At 33.2% G+C, this 14,096-nt stretch overlaps 1 long non-coding RNA gene across 1 annotated transcript; it reads left to right on the top strand.

The window, feature by feature from the left end:
* Positions 1-460: 460 nt before the first annotated feature.
* Positions 461-14,033, top strand: LOC148912860 (uncharacterized). The gene is made up of 4 exons (XR_016119141.1): positions 461-587; positions 8,875-8,943; positions 12,415-12,471; positions 12,751-14,033. It is a non-coding gene; the product is annotated as an uncharacterized LOC148912860 (long non-coding RNA).
* Positions 14,034-14,096: the final 63 nt, after the last annotated feature.

The raw sequence follows: 14,096 nt of genomic DNA, 5'->3' as shown, positions 1-14,096 counted from the left end.
CCCCGGGTATCAGTAAAAAGATCTATTCAAACATTTCAACCAGCATAAAACCACAGGGTTCCCATCTGAACTATACCACATACATAGTTTGACAAGCCTGTGCAAGCCTAGCAACAAGCGGTAAAGGTCACTAATTAAAATAGATATTCATCAGTACGCGCGACTTGTGAAAGTATACAGTTCCCTAACATGATATATCAAATCCCGTCAGTTGTTTGCATTTATATGTGTAAATGACAGATTAAAATATCTTTAAAATACATCACTGTAGTAAGAACCACAAACCAGGGTTTTATGATTTACACATTTAGGTCAAATAAAAAGGTTTGCGGGGTTTTTCTCTATTATGAGTGACGTATTTTTTTCCAATGTGTATACACAAGACTAAGATGTGCCCAGACCTGTAGATATCTTCAGCCAATGAATGTTTGATCTCTTTTATGAGTTTATTCATGATGAGTAGTAAGCCGGGAAAAAAACCAAATGTATCATAGATGAAATTATTTCAAACAAGTTCAGATATCTTGGAACAAGTATAAATATTCTTGAATATTCAAAGTAAATTACCAAGAATTTCATAATGAAAGGTAAGGATAAAGCTAGACTAGCTAATGGTATTTCTAGTGTCTGCGTTTTCGGTTATTAATTAATTCATACAATCGTGATTCAAAAAGCAAGTCTTAAAAAACGTAATAAGAATTATAACTGTAAAGCTGTGAGATAACTCACAGTAGGTAAAATAGAGTGATTTTACTTGGCCTTTGAAAGAATAGTCAACGTGGTACTTAGTAGTAGACACTAATTCCACTAATTTTGTATTCTTTCGTTTTATACTTCAGTTGCCTATTGCTCACTACTTTTACAACTTTGTTTCGCGGGCCAAATAAAATCACTCTAAAGAGACTAAACTAAATATTTTCGACGCTAGTAATAAATAGAAGTACATATAGAAGGATATATTTATTTGCCTTATATCCGCTTTTCTTGTATTAGATAGTACAGTCTTGCTAGTAAAAAAAAATAAGCTCTAACAGCTAATCAGTAGTGCCTAGGTTAATTGAAATTACTTTTAAAAACTTAATCGCGGTAGTTTGTAAAGTCCAACTAAAGTTTACTAAAGTTGACTTTTTAAGCGTAGGGATTGGCAGAAACTGCACAATTCCAAAACAACATTTGTTTCAAGTACTTTCAGGATTTCTTTTGATTTCTTTTCTTGTTAATTATTTATTTTTATACAATTTTTTTGATGGGTAATAAATTTGTTATAAAATGTCGACATGGGATTCTTCGATCACTTCAACTTAAGAAATATAATATCAATCTTTCGAAATATGATATATGATAGTAGATAATGTTTCATAAAATTCCCTCATGGAACTAGACGGAAATGAACTTCGTTATTGGTCATCTTAAAAATGTTTTAATGTGCGTCATTTGCATAAAATTGGCAAGCATGACTGACCCCATGTGATTGCAGTCTTCCAACTGTCTTCTAACAAATATTGGTTGCTTTTGGGTAAACAATCATATTGAAATCATATCTAAATATATATAGAATATATATAATGACAATACTAAGGTAGTAAACTAATCTAAATGGGTGTTTTATATTCATTGTACAATTTTACAATTTCAAATAATTTAGTTCCCGAGTCTTACCTTTCCGACAGAGGCTCTAGTTATATCAGTTTCTAAAAGTTTAAAATCTTTTTAATAACACCCCAAGTGCATTCAATTCAAATCGAAATTTTAGATACAGTTTATTAGTTTTGTTTCCATTAGACTCGCTTTGAGTTTGTTTAAAGAAAATCATAGAATTATTATTTTTTAAATGATTATCGCTTGCGACATATTTGACACCTTGGCGACCTGGAAAGATTTCTACCGAGATCTCTTTACAGCGTCTCTCTCTCTCTCTCCAAAGCTCAAATGTTGCTCCAATGCATGGATGGGCTGTTCAAAATGGAATCTATTTTCGTATCTAAAGGATAAAATTAATTTATTTCATCTAAATATTTGTTAAAGGCTCACTCAATTGACCCTTATCACGCTAGCGTAAAGATTACCCTTAAAGTGACGGAAATATAAAATTTTCAAATTAAACTTAGGATTTTTGCAAAGAAATGTCATTAATGCGTCTAGCCTGATAACTATGTGTGACTGGCATGCATTTCTTCGCAAAAATGCTTAGTTTTAAAAGTTAATATCTTCGTCACTTTAAGGGCGAAAATTTTGCGGTTTTTATGATATCGATGTAAGAAATTTGATATCAAACTTTTCCCCCCGATAAATAAAATATCTTATAATGTCACGCTAGCGACAAGAAAATATTCATCCAATAAGATCAGGGTTTTTCGTGTCACGCATACGAGCGAAATGCTTGGTATGCCATATTACGAGTGAAGTTCTACAAGAGAGAACCACAATAGACTCAAAATTTCGGAAAATAGTGTTACAATAATCATTTGTGTCTAGCAAGATATTTAATATATGGTTTGTTTTGTACATTGCTGATGTCTCTCACCTCAATAAAATTTCATTATTATTCAATATAAAATTGATGCATGGGTCAACTCCAATGGTTTATTACCCGTTGCTTTTTGAAGTCAAAATCACAAGTTATTTGGCATTACATGAATACTTGCAGCATTTCTTGTCCTGAAGTCGTTCTCTAAAACAACATTTGGGAAACACATAAACTTATGATGGAAAACACGACTGCAGTGCAGTGCAGACTGCAGTTCTATTAGCCATTCAAAATCAAATAACCATCTAGTGAGACAAATATTGGAATGATGCGTTGGTCATGATGGTTGGCTAACAGTTTAACACATATAATAAATATAATACCAGGAAAACAGAATGGAAAAGTGGAATTCCTGCTATCTCAAAGAATCATTGCATGGAAAACAAGTTGGTCACATCACGCACGTCACGTACCGCACACAACAAAAAGGAAATACTCTATTATACAAGTTGCAAATTTAATGATTGTCTGATTCTATTATGACTTCTTTGAATAAGCATATACTTTTGAAAACGGTTGCGTAGAATTAAGCCCGAAACAAACTATGGGCAACGCGGATGCCAACACAGAAAAAATGACAACTATATAGACCGTTCGTTTTCTCAAGGTTGCGTGCGCATCCAATCTTGAAGGACCACAAAACTGAAAAACGCGAAAATCCAGTAAAATTTTTAAGCCAGTTTTATATTTAAAGAGGAACTGAAATAATTAATTTTATTAATTAATTTATCTAAAAAAATTATAAGAATGTAGGATAATATTCATCATAAAGCTTCTGTTCTGGTATCGCGGTCCGTCAAGTTCCTTCAATTTGGATGCGCACGCAACCTTGAGAAAACAGTCTATTGTATTTTCCCAATATTTGTCTGCAAGTTTTTCCAGAATAAACTATTTTGTGCTGATATTATTAAAATGTCACTATTTAATGATTTTTCGCCAAGTTTTCGAGCGTATTTTTAACACAAGTGAATATAATACTTATAGCGGAGAGGCTTATATCTTAAGAGGCACAAATCGACAAACGAACGCGTGTGCGCTACATTAACCTGTAGGTGAATATAACAGCATAAGACGTCAATTGTAACCATTGATTTATTATATTCACTTGAGTAAAAATACTAAAATACAAGCCAAGCTTAGTAAACAGCATGCAGCATGCTACATGCACCAAAATGTTTTTAAATAAAGCTACAAAAAAATTCCTGGGCTAAGATGTAACTTAAATTGAACAAAAAAAATTCATTAAAGAAAGGAATTGTACGTGTTTCCAATAATCGGTGGCTTCTTTCAATTCCTTAGCACAAATAAACAATGAACGACGAAAGAACGAAATACATGTATGCTCATTGATTCTCGGATTAACGTGTTTCATTATAAATAACATAGCAAAACATTGTGATGCAGATTTGTATTTTCAAGTTTGCTAAGACAGAAAAGGCGTTTCAGCTTTTTAAGTAAACTTTGATATATTGGAATATTGTAATTATTCGATAAACAATGTTAGTTACTTCTCTTCATTGGTCTTCTACGCATGTTGTAGGAGCAGCATTAATAAAACTGACTATGATTCAGTCTGTCAATCTAAATTCAAAGGGTTTTGTACTTGTCTGACTCTAAAACACCGCTTAAAATCGAACTTGAGATATTACATTTCAATATAGTTACTATTGCTTTCTCATTATTCAGTCTTCTAAACTAAGGTCAAAGGGTCTTGCACTTGTCTGACTCTAAAAAACCCCTTAGAATGGAACTTGAGATATTACATTCTAATCTAGGTTACTATTGCTTTCTCATTCCTTCCAGGATGTAACCTAAGCGAAATATACTCGATTATCCTTGACATGTCTGCGTTAAAGCCAAGGTTAAACAACCTTTAAGCTGCGCGCCAATTCCCGCCAAAATGTTGTACAAAGATCGCGCTTAATTTGAACTTGGGAAATTATCTGAATTGATGTGTTGACACATCATTCTCTCAAACATGTTTACCTTTCCTGTGTCACCCTCAAAACCGCACCCCCATTGTTTTCCTTAGTTGCATTCCATACAAGTTCGAGGACCTTGCAGCTCGTTGTGGAGTAATATAATTGAAGGGGACAAAAAAAAAATACTGATTAAAAGATAAAGAGTGATATGTGGTGGAGAATCTATGAAACGAAATTATTCAAGGCAACCATATGAAAGAAGGCCACAAAAAACCATTTCAAGGCTGGAGCTTTTTTTTCTTGAAATATACTCAAGTTATCCAAAATAAATCAATATTATTGATTAAACACATGACTCAAAATCTCTTGAGATATAAATAGCAATGAAACAGTCAGGAAATAATTTTGTGTCATAAAAGTTATAAAAGAGAAGAAACACATTTCTTTCAGAGAACCATTGCATTCAGAAAACATACGTCAATACTTGTGGAATATTTTTAGACATGACAAAGGCATTTGATACTGTAGATCACAGAATATTACTTCCAAAACTTCATAAATATGGAATCAGAAGTGTAGCTTACAAATGAATTGAAAACTATTTAACAAATAGAAAACAGTATGTTAAAATTGATAGCCTTAAGTCTGAATTAATGGTTATAAAATGTGGAGTGCCACAGGCAGCACACTGGGACCATTCCTCTTTTTACTATATATCAATGATCTGCCTAATGTTTCCAAATACTTGCAATTTAGGTTATTTGCAGATGATACTAATATATTTTATTCTCATAAAGACTCCTCTGTTATACAACATGTCATTGATACAGAATTACAATATGTGTTCAATTATTGTGCTATGAACAAACTGACAATCAATTTTCAAAAAACAAACTACATTATCTTTAAATCACCTAGAAAGAAACCCATTGTAATTAATGTTACTAACATACAGCAAAAAGATCATTTAGACAAAAATTTAAATTGTTCATAGCAAAGTTTCAAAAAACATAAATTAAGATATTATGTTAGCATAAAAACCCTAACTGGCATTCTTTAATATATCCATAACTTTCCTATGGAATTTTATCATGGGGAAGTCCTTATAAGTCTAATTTGTCTAGGATTTCAACTATACAAAATAAATGTATCAGGAATATGTTCTTCGCTAAATAATATGAACATGCGCCTCCACTTTACAACACCCTTGGTTTACTTACATTTAATAAAATTTTGAAATTGAAATCTTCATTGTTTGCATATAAAATTGTAAACAATTATCCAGATATCCCAACAGTATGTATTGTTATAATACAAGATTCTCATCGAGAGGTAATATTGTCCGTCCATGCTTTCAAACTAACTATGGCAAGTTTACATTTCGGTACTCAGTTTTAAAATTATGGGAAGAAATACCAACATATATAAAAAACATGAACTTATTAATGTCGTTTAAGAATAATCTAAAAGTTAACTTAAATAAACTCAAATATGATCTCAATTGAGTTATCTATAGATTCACATTATATCTTATCTATATTCATTTACATACATATAAGCTCTATATATTAACATTAAATATCAATTAATATCTATAAAATAATTTATTGTCCCCTTGTTCAGTGTATTTGTAAATAAATATTGTTCGAATGGGTGGCTGTTGACTCGAAAGTTTATACTACTTCAACAGCCACACACACTTATAATATTTATCATTAAACATGTCATTTAATTTTGTAATTATAATTGTATTTATTGTGTGTGAATAAACTTGAACTTGAACTTGAACTTGAATACCAAAAGGTGCTATTTTCACCTTAAATCAAACGCTATAAAACCAATCGAGCGCGGTAATTCTTAGACGACAATCACCATGTTATAATAACGCTTCTCTCTCGATCAAACATATAGGAGAATCGCGAAACATTTTGTCGTAATCATTGAAAGTATTTCATAAAAAAGTCCACAGGAAAATCAAATGAACTAGGGACGTGATTCTCAGCGGTAACGGTCGCAGGATCACAAGAACGAGCGAAGTAAACTGGTACCTTACTCGAACTCGGTCTCAAACTCGAACTCGAACTCAAACTCGAGTCATCTCGTGCTTAAGATACAGTCAAAAAAGGAAAATTTCAATGGTTAGTAAAGTAGTGGCTGGATTAATCTAGTACCCTAATACTTCGTAGTCTCCATGTGCGAGTGCGAGGAACTGTGAGGAATGTTTCTATATCGACTATTTTGACTTTGAGAATGCACGATTATCTGGTATAAAAGTACACAAAATGTATATAAATATAAATGTGTGATGTTCAAACTGAAAGCTAGAGTTTTCAACAGAGTTTAAACAGAGTGAATAGAAAACTAAAAACGTATTTTACTAATTAATTAATTGAGTTTCTATCAATAGTATAGTGATGGTATTTGCGGTGGTTAATTTATCTTTAATACTTAAATAGTTTAATTTGTGTAGTCATATCCAATAGAGGTAAGTCCTTTAATTGTTAAAAATTGAGAAAATCCATGCGACCAAATTCAGTCGTTTTCAAGACATGGCACGATGCGATGTACTAGCTCTTGGTCTTTTTTTCTGAAAGTTGTTGTTATTCATCTTCTTGTAGTGACTCCTAATCTAATATGAGCTTTTTTTTGGCCTGGCTCCGTCAGTTTTGTTCCCTGCTTCATTTTACTATGGAGAAAAATGTAGTCTAACAAGAAATGGAGCTTCGTGCTTTCATCTAATTTTCATTTCACTTTCACTTTTGAGTTGGAAGAGTGTAGAAAGAGAGAATCAAAACTTTATCATTTGCTTGATATATTTCGCTTTCCTTAGGTAAAATAAGCAGCACAACATTTTCATAAGCCAAAAAATACTTATTATTAGGTATTATTAGTGTATTGTGCTTTATATTTTTTTATTTACACAAAAGCATCTAGTTCAAGCCAACAATGCTTCTCCTTTGAGCTAGACATCATCAATGGACAAACTAGCTAACAAATAACTAAAGATTAAAGGAGTGCTATAGGATTGTGGCTGACGACTCTATTTTGATCAATTATGAGAAGGTTTGTTATTGAAAAGGCACTACACGACTAGACATCGACGATATTTTCTCAAACATCTTAAACAACAGCGCGAGGTATTGGTTCTCGCACTGTGAAATTGTTCATACATGGTGTACATAGTGAAAGTCAAACGTCCATATTACGTATTTTTACAGTTATTCAAATATATCTATAAATAAAAAAGCTATAAAACTCTTGCCTTAGTGTAGTTTGAAAACAAATTGAAATTAAGGGCTTCCCTTTGTTTCTTCTACTGTTGGTTTGTTACTGACCCTGCTATTTAATGTGTGGTTTCCTGCTTCCTTCCTAAACTTTCTAACCTCTCAGCACTAACACAACTGCTTCACATTCAAGCGTTAATCATCGAACATGCTTTAAAATAACCGCAGCAGCAGCTTCAACAACAACAACAACAGAAAACTAACTAAACTAAAGAAAAAGGACAGCAACTTTTTTTCTTTAAACAGCACACACACACACACATGGCCTGTGAAGAGCTTCGCATTCCTCCATTTTGATTTTGTTACTCTTGATGACAAATCGGTGTAGAGATTTAAGAAATGCTGATGCTAATAATTTAACAATCAGAGTAGCTTGCACAATAAAGTGAACATACACGAGATAATTTTTCTTAAGACAATAATAGCACGTTAGATCGATGATCGTGTAGTGAAATTGCTCGGACATTGCCTTGTAGCAGCAGCGATTGTTTTGCAGACATATGAAATCTTTGCCATATAAAAAGCAAGAAACAGCTCTTGTCTTGATGTGGTGTGCAGCTAGTATATATTTAAATTATTGGTTTCCAATTTCTCCCTTACCTTTTACTATGTTATAGTTAAACGACAATTATTGTCCACGGATTTCCTGCTTCCTTCCCGAGACGCCGCTATTAAACCACGTTGTTCATAGAGTTCATATAGTTTATGTTCTTTCTTCAAACATTAAAATTCCTAACATGTTTTTAACAACAACTACAGCAATCAAAACAGATTAAAAATAAACGCTTTTTGGTTTGATAATAGATTTAGTTAGGTTAGTACTAATACGCATGTGCGCACGCATAGAGTAATATTCACATTCGAGCCGCCATTTTGAGAGCCGCTTGTGGCGTGCAAGGAAGTATAGGAACAACATTCCTGTTATAGCGTTTAATAATACTCAGAAAATTAGGCAGGCTCCATAAAATGGTAAAGAAAGATCCCCTCTTTGGATTTTGCAAGCCAATTCATGTTAAAAGAACTAAAGCAAGATTTAACACTGCTTCGCCCATATCTTGAGTTTCATGCAGTTCTGCAAATTTAATCACCGGATTGGGAGTGCCTTTCATTTAATAATCATATATTTTTGATCATTCTCCAGGAAACAAACAACAACGATTCTCAACATTCTTTCAACTCTACCACCAATCGCATTCAATACTTGGAAGAGGTAAACATTAAACATTTTGGATTAAGCATTCTCCAGCGAAACAAGCTAAACGAATCTAAAACCTTTCTTATCTTTATATTTTCCTTTTGTAAGGTTTTTAGGTGCTATGTTCTATAGTATTATCATAATCTATATCAGAGGAAACTACAGCAAGCTGTGATAAAAATATTAAAGATCTTCTGGCTCATAAGGCGTTCGTTTCGTTTCTTCTTTCGGGAGGCTTGGTGTTTAAAAAAAGTAGAGCTCTAAGGCTAGAATTTCAAGCTAATTTAATAACCAGTGTTTTTAGTTTAAAAGAAACAACAGAATTTTCGAATACGTCTAAGTTAAGGTGAAATATTTTGCCTGGAATATGCGACAAGCGAAACGTTTTCCAAAATGGCGGACCTGACTTACCATCACCTCTTTCTCTATGACGTAAAACCCCTAGTAATATAATATACAAAATTTTGACAATTTGAGTATAATTTGTCCTGATTCTACTTGTTACCTAACTATAACGATTGGAATATGAGGGTTAATGTAGTGCTGGATACATTTCTGGTTTTGTAACGATCAAAAGCGAAAACGCAACAGATTTTACCGAGAGCAGAACCTTGCTTACAATTTCGAACAAATTATTTTAATTAAAGTGTTTCTAATTATCTTGTATTTTTCGAAATTCAATGTAATAACATTAAAATATGTTTATATCACGTTCAAGTTAAAGTATTGAAAGTTTGCTGTTCGGTTTTGTAATTGTAAACTGCAGTCTCTTCTGTCTTTAGCTTCAACATGGTGGAAAGATATCACCACCTAAGCTTGGGAATTTTAAGCTTTAGTTTTATTTATATATGTATTTTACAACCATCAATCCCCGTACGTGACTCTTGCATAAGGCTTGCCAACATGAGCAAGATACCACCACATTTTATATTTTACAACATACGAAACTCAATTCAAATGCTGATTTTTATGGAGGTAATAAAAACCGGAGTACCCGGATGAAAACCCTCGTGGCAAGGTAGAGAACATGCTCTATTTCTGTTGGAAAAAACAAAGTCCACTGTCCACTGTTTTAATCTACAAACTTAAAATCCAAAGTCATTTTATTCATTTTGAATAATTCTTAGTGTAAATAAAGTATTTTGATAACTGTTGTCAAGATATGTAACTGGGCTCCCTGTGTTATGCTAGTAAAGAGAAGCACTGGATGTTCTCCGAGCGGCCATGTGTGGAGCTACACTTGTTTTCAGTATTTGCTTACCTTTTACTCGGGATTAATCCTAAACACTTCACCCAAAGTACTTAAGCTCTTAAGAATTGTAACTCGAAAAGTGTTCGGTATGTCTAAAATTATATCTATATACAAAGCGAGCCAGAATTCCACCACAAGATTTGATGTTGTTCTATACCACATGTGTAAGATCAGCAATTAATTATGCTATACCTGTTTTTTATTTTTTGTAATTCGCTTCTACAGTATTTGAAAAATGAGCTCACACGCTTAGAGACGAGGGCTGGGTCCATTATTACTTCAGGCATTTCTATTGAAGCCCAGGAGTACCTTGGGTATCACACCTATTTTTGATTATTATGATTATTAATGATCTAAGCTTTTTAATTCCATTTTATCAGACCAAGGAAACCATAAGCTATAACGACCCGAGCAACAACCAGTTTATAATACACAAGAAACAAGCGTTATTTTAGCATTCCTTATCTTAAAACCAATAGAACAAAGAACACTTTTATTTTTACTATGTCAAAGAAGTTTAACGATTAGAATATGAATGCATGCGTTGATAAAATATATATTCTTGTATCTATCTAGGCGGTTTCAACCATCAATATTATGAACGTTTTTAATCATTGTATTATTTTATTAGTGTAGTTTATCATTATTATTATCATATTTTTTATATTCTTGTAAATTAGGTTTTATATTTCATTAATATTTTCATTAGAAAATTGTAAATAATTTATGACAAGACATAGAAATATAGATAAGCTATAGTGTTTGGGAACGATGTTATTCCGGGCGAAAGACCCTTGGAATTAAATTCGGAAAACTTAATTTCCGACCTCGGTGGGAGTCGAACCCACGACCTTCGAAATTGTACTACCAATGCTCTACCAGCTGAGCAATTTACGTATTTCAGCCATGTGGCTGCAATGTAATTTTAATACACTATCTATCTATCATATATACTGCCCTCACCAAACCCCATACATTCTCTCATATTTTTGCGACTTTTAAAAGATTGTAGGTATCCATCCAGGCATGCTCAAACTCGGAAAAAGGGGATAATTTTTAAATTAAATTGAGAATTTGTCTTGGCCTCAGTCCCTTCCTCAATCCAGGAAAGGGTAATACTTTATTAAAACAATTTAAAAGTGTAATTTTTTACATGTAGCTCATGCAAGGAAAATAATTCATTTATGTAAATTTCTTAGCGATTCGGGAAAAAATTTCCACAGACATCAACATATGTGAATGATATGAAGTATTGATCGAGTTTTATGGTTGTTGTCTAAATTAAATTTAAACCCTTTGAAATGAATTAAAAGGGTAATCATATTTTATTCCCTGATAGAGTCAATACAACTATAATACATAATATAATAAATAATTAATTATTATTAACAATAATATATTATATATACGGCCATATGCAAAAATTATCGCCACGTCCAATATATATACAAGTATATCAAAAGCATATAAAAAATTATGGGATATCATCCCTGATCAATTTTTTCGAGTTGCCTATAGTTACCTTGGGCTCTCTGAAAAAAATGTCAAGAAATATGTCCCGCCGTGTCTGATATACTTTTGATATACTAATATGTATATTTGAAACGGACATAATTTTTGCAAATGGCAAATGGTAATTCATATATATATGAATAAATATTCAATATTCACACACACACACACACATATATATATATATATATATATATATATATATATATATATATATATATATATATATATATATAACTAACTGCAGACAGTACTGTTTCGGCCTTCTGGGCCTCATCAGTGCAGTGCTAATGCTGGAGTTGGGGTTTGACCATATTGGCTATATGGCCACCCCAGATGATCTCACACATGTGGGATCATCGTACCATGTCACAGTGCTCAAACTAGTAAACTAGTGAGCTACGCATGCGCTAACGACAATGGTACACCCCAGATAGAGTGCTCAACAAGGCGTGAGCCAAGGAGCTATATCTAACTGCAGACAGTACTGTTTCGGCCTTCTGGGCCTCATCAGTGCAGTGCTAATGCTGGAGTTGGGGTTTGACCATATTGGCTATATGGCCACCCCATATATATATATATGAATGTATTTCGTTTTTTCCAGCAGAACATTCTAGTGAATGCTAAATGACTTGATTATTTTGATTGTATAAATTTTACTCGAGGTCATTTATCTGTCATCTGGATTGTTGACGCATGGCTTCTTTTTTTGTTCTTTTCAGCCGAACCTTGATGCTCGAGGTCGAGAGAGAAAAAAAATACCATTACAACATGACGAGGCAAGTTTAACGCTTTATATAAATACATCAAACGATACAGCCATCCCTCCCTCACTCTATCCATGCATCCATACATGCATCAATCCATCATTCCATCCCTCCCATCCTCCCTCCATCAATGCATACATTCATGAATCCATCTATCCATCTATCTATCATTTATACTCCAGTGGGCCAGCTCAACGGGGTCAAACTCAAAGCATGTTGTTTCGTTCAAGTGTTTACTTATTCAACAGTTTAATACTATATAACTATACAAATGTATACATTTGACTGCAGACGGATCCCCCACCTGGCTTCACAAGCAATGGCCATCGCGTAATGCATCCAGAGGGCCCACATCAATAGTGATGACAAGGCCAGAATTTGAAAAGGAACATCAAAAAAGTAAAAGAAGGCTCAACCGTTGTTGATACAGGGATGGACACGTTCAAACTCAATTTGGATGACAAGAAATAGACATACCATTTCAAGTCGATCCGGATGACGAGACATGTTGATGTGACTGATTCAGTGTTTGATTATTAATTGTTTGAGTCGCATCTATATTCATGTGCCTCTTCATGCACAACCGTAAACAAAGAAGCGATACCATTTTCTCTAAGAGGATACTCTATATAGATAGGAAATGAGCAATGGTTAATCTCTTACGAATAAGGTTAATAATTTGATTGAGTTACATCCATATTTATGTGTCTCTTCATGCACAACGATTAACAAAGAAATGCTACACTAAACTACACTGGTCTAAAATGGAAAAAACCTTGCCCTCATGAGTTTAGGTACTTTTAGCTAACTTTGTTTCTCATAATACACCAAATTCAAAACTCTTACCGATGTGAGGCTTAAGTTGGGATCTGGCGTGACTCAAAGTAATTTGGCGTGATTCAAAAGTTACGAATCACGCCAGACTGTACAAAGTATGTACTTATATGAGGGATCATAAGTTTGTAAATAACGATGTGTTTGTTTCTCGATGTATTTATTAATACTGCCAACTATTCCGGTCATGCGCCCTCGTGCAAATGCAGCGGTGTCCCTTGAAAGTGTTAAGCGAGTTTAGTCCGATTTTGCAATGAAATGTATAGAAAGTAAAGATAGTTTTCGATTTAGAAATTTCTGTGTAAACAGTTTTCCACTTGTCGGGGAAGAAGAACAACATATATCATTAAAACCTTTGATTTTTACCAAACATAATTTAATTTGCTTGGAAAACCTTTTCGTCTCGATAGTTAGATTTTGACAGCCTTCTTGTCATATGTGTTAAATTGCAAGAAAAACACAAAAGATCAAATATTATGAAAAGGATTTCTCAAAATCAAAACTAGTTACCTCATTTGCCGGGGTGGATCCTTAAAATACACACATTCTAAACTACTGATGTCGAATCTGTAGTCGATTGAACGAATTTATACTTTTCGTTTTTTACTTTCAAAAAGCTTCGATTTGAGACAAGTTTGTGAGATCCTTTCTTCAAGAATAGGTACTTTGTGAAGTAAAAACCTTGGACATTATTCGCAAAATACAGCATGTTTGGTACCAAAATAAAGCTTGAATGTTCAGCTCTCATTTGACATCGTTTGCAATAGGATACCTATTAAAGCACAGGAATACCGTAGCATAAA

The sequence above is a fragment of the Actinia tenebrosa genome, unplaced genomic scaffold (assembly GCF_029948245.1).
Source record: "Actinia tenebrosa isolate PJP-AT-01 unplaced genomic scaffold, QUT_ActTen_1.0 PGA_scaffold10__47_contigs__length_13832649, whole genome shotgun sequence".
Lineage (NCBI taxonomy): Eukaryota > Metazoa > Cnidaria > Anthozoa > Actiniaria > Actiniidae > Actinia > Actinia tenebrosa.
The sequence above is the reverse complement of the archived record's forward strand: the minus strand, read 5'-3'. Positions and strand labels throughout refer to the sequence as shown.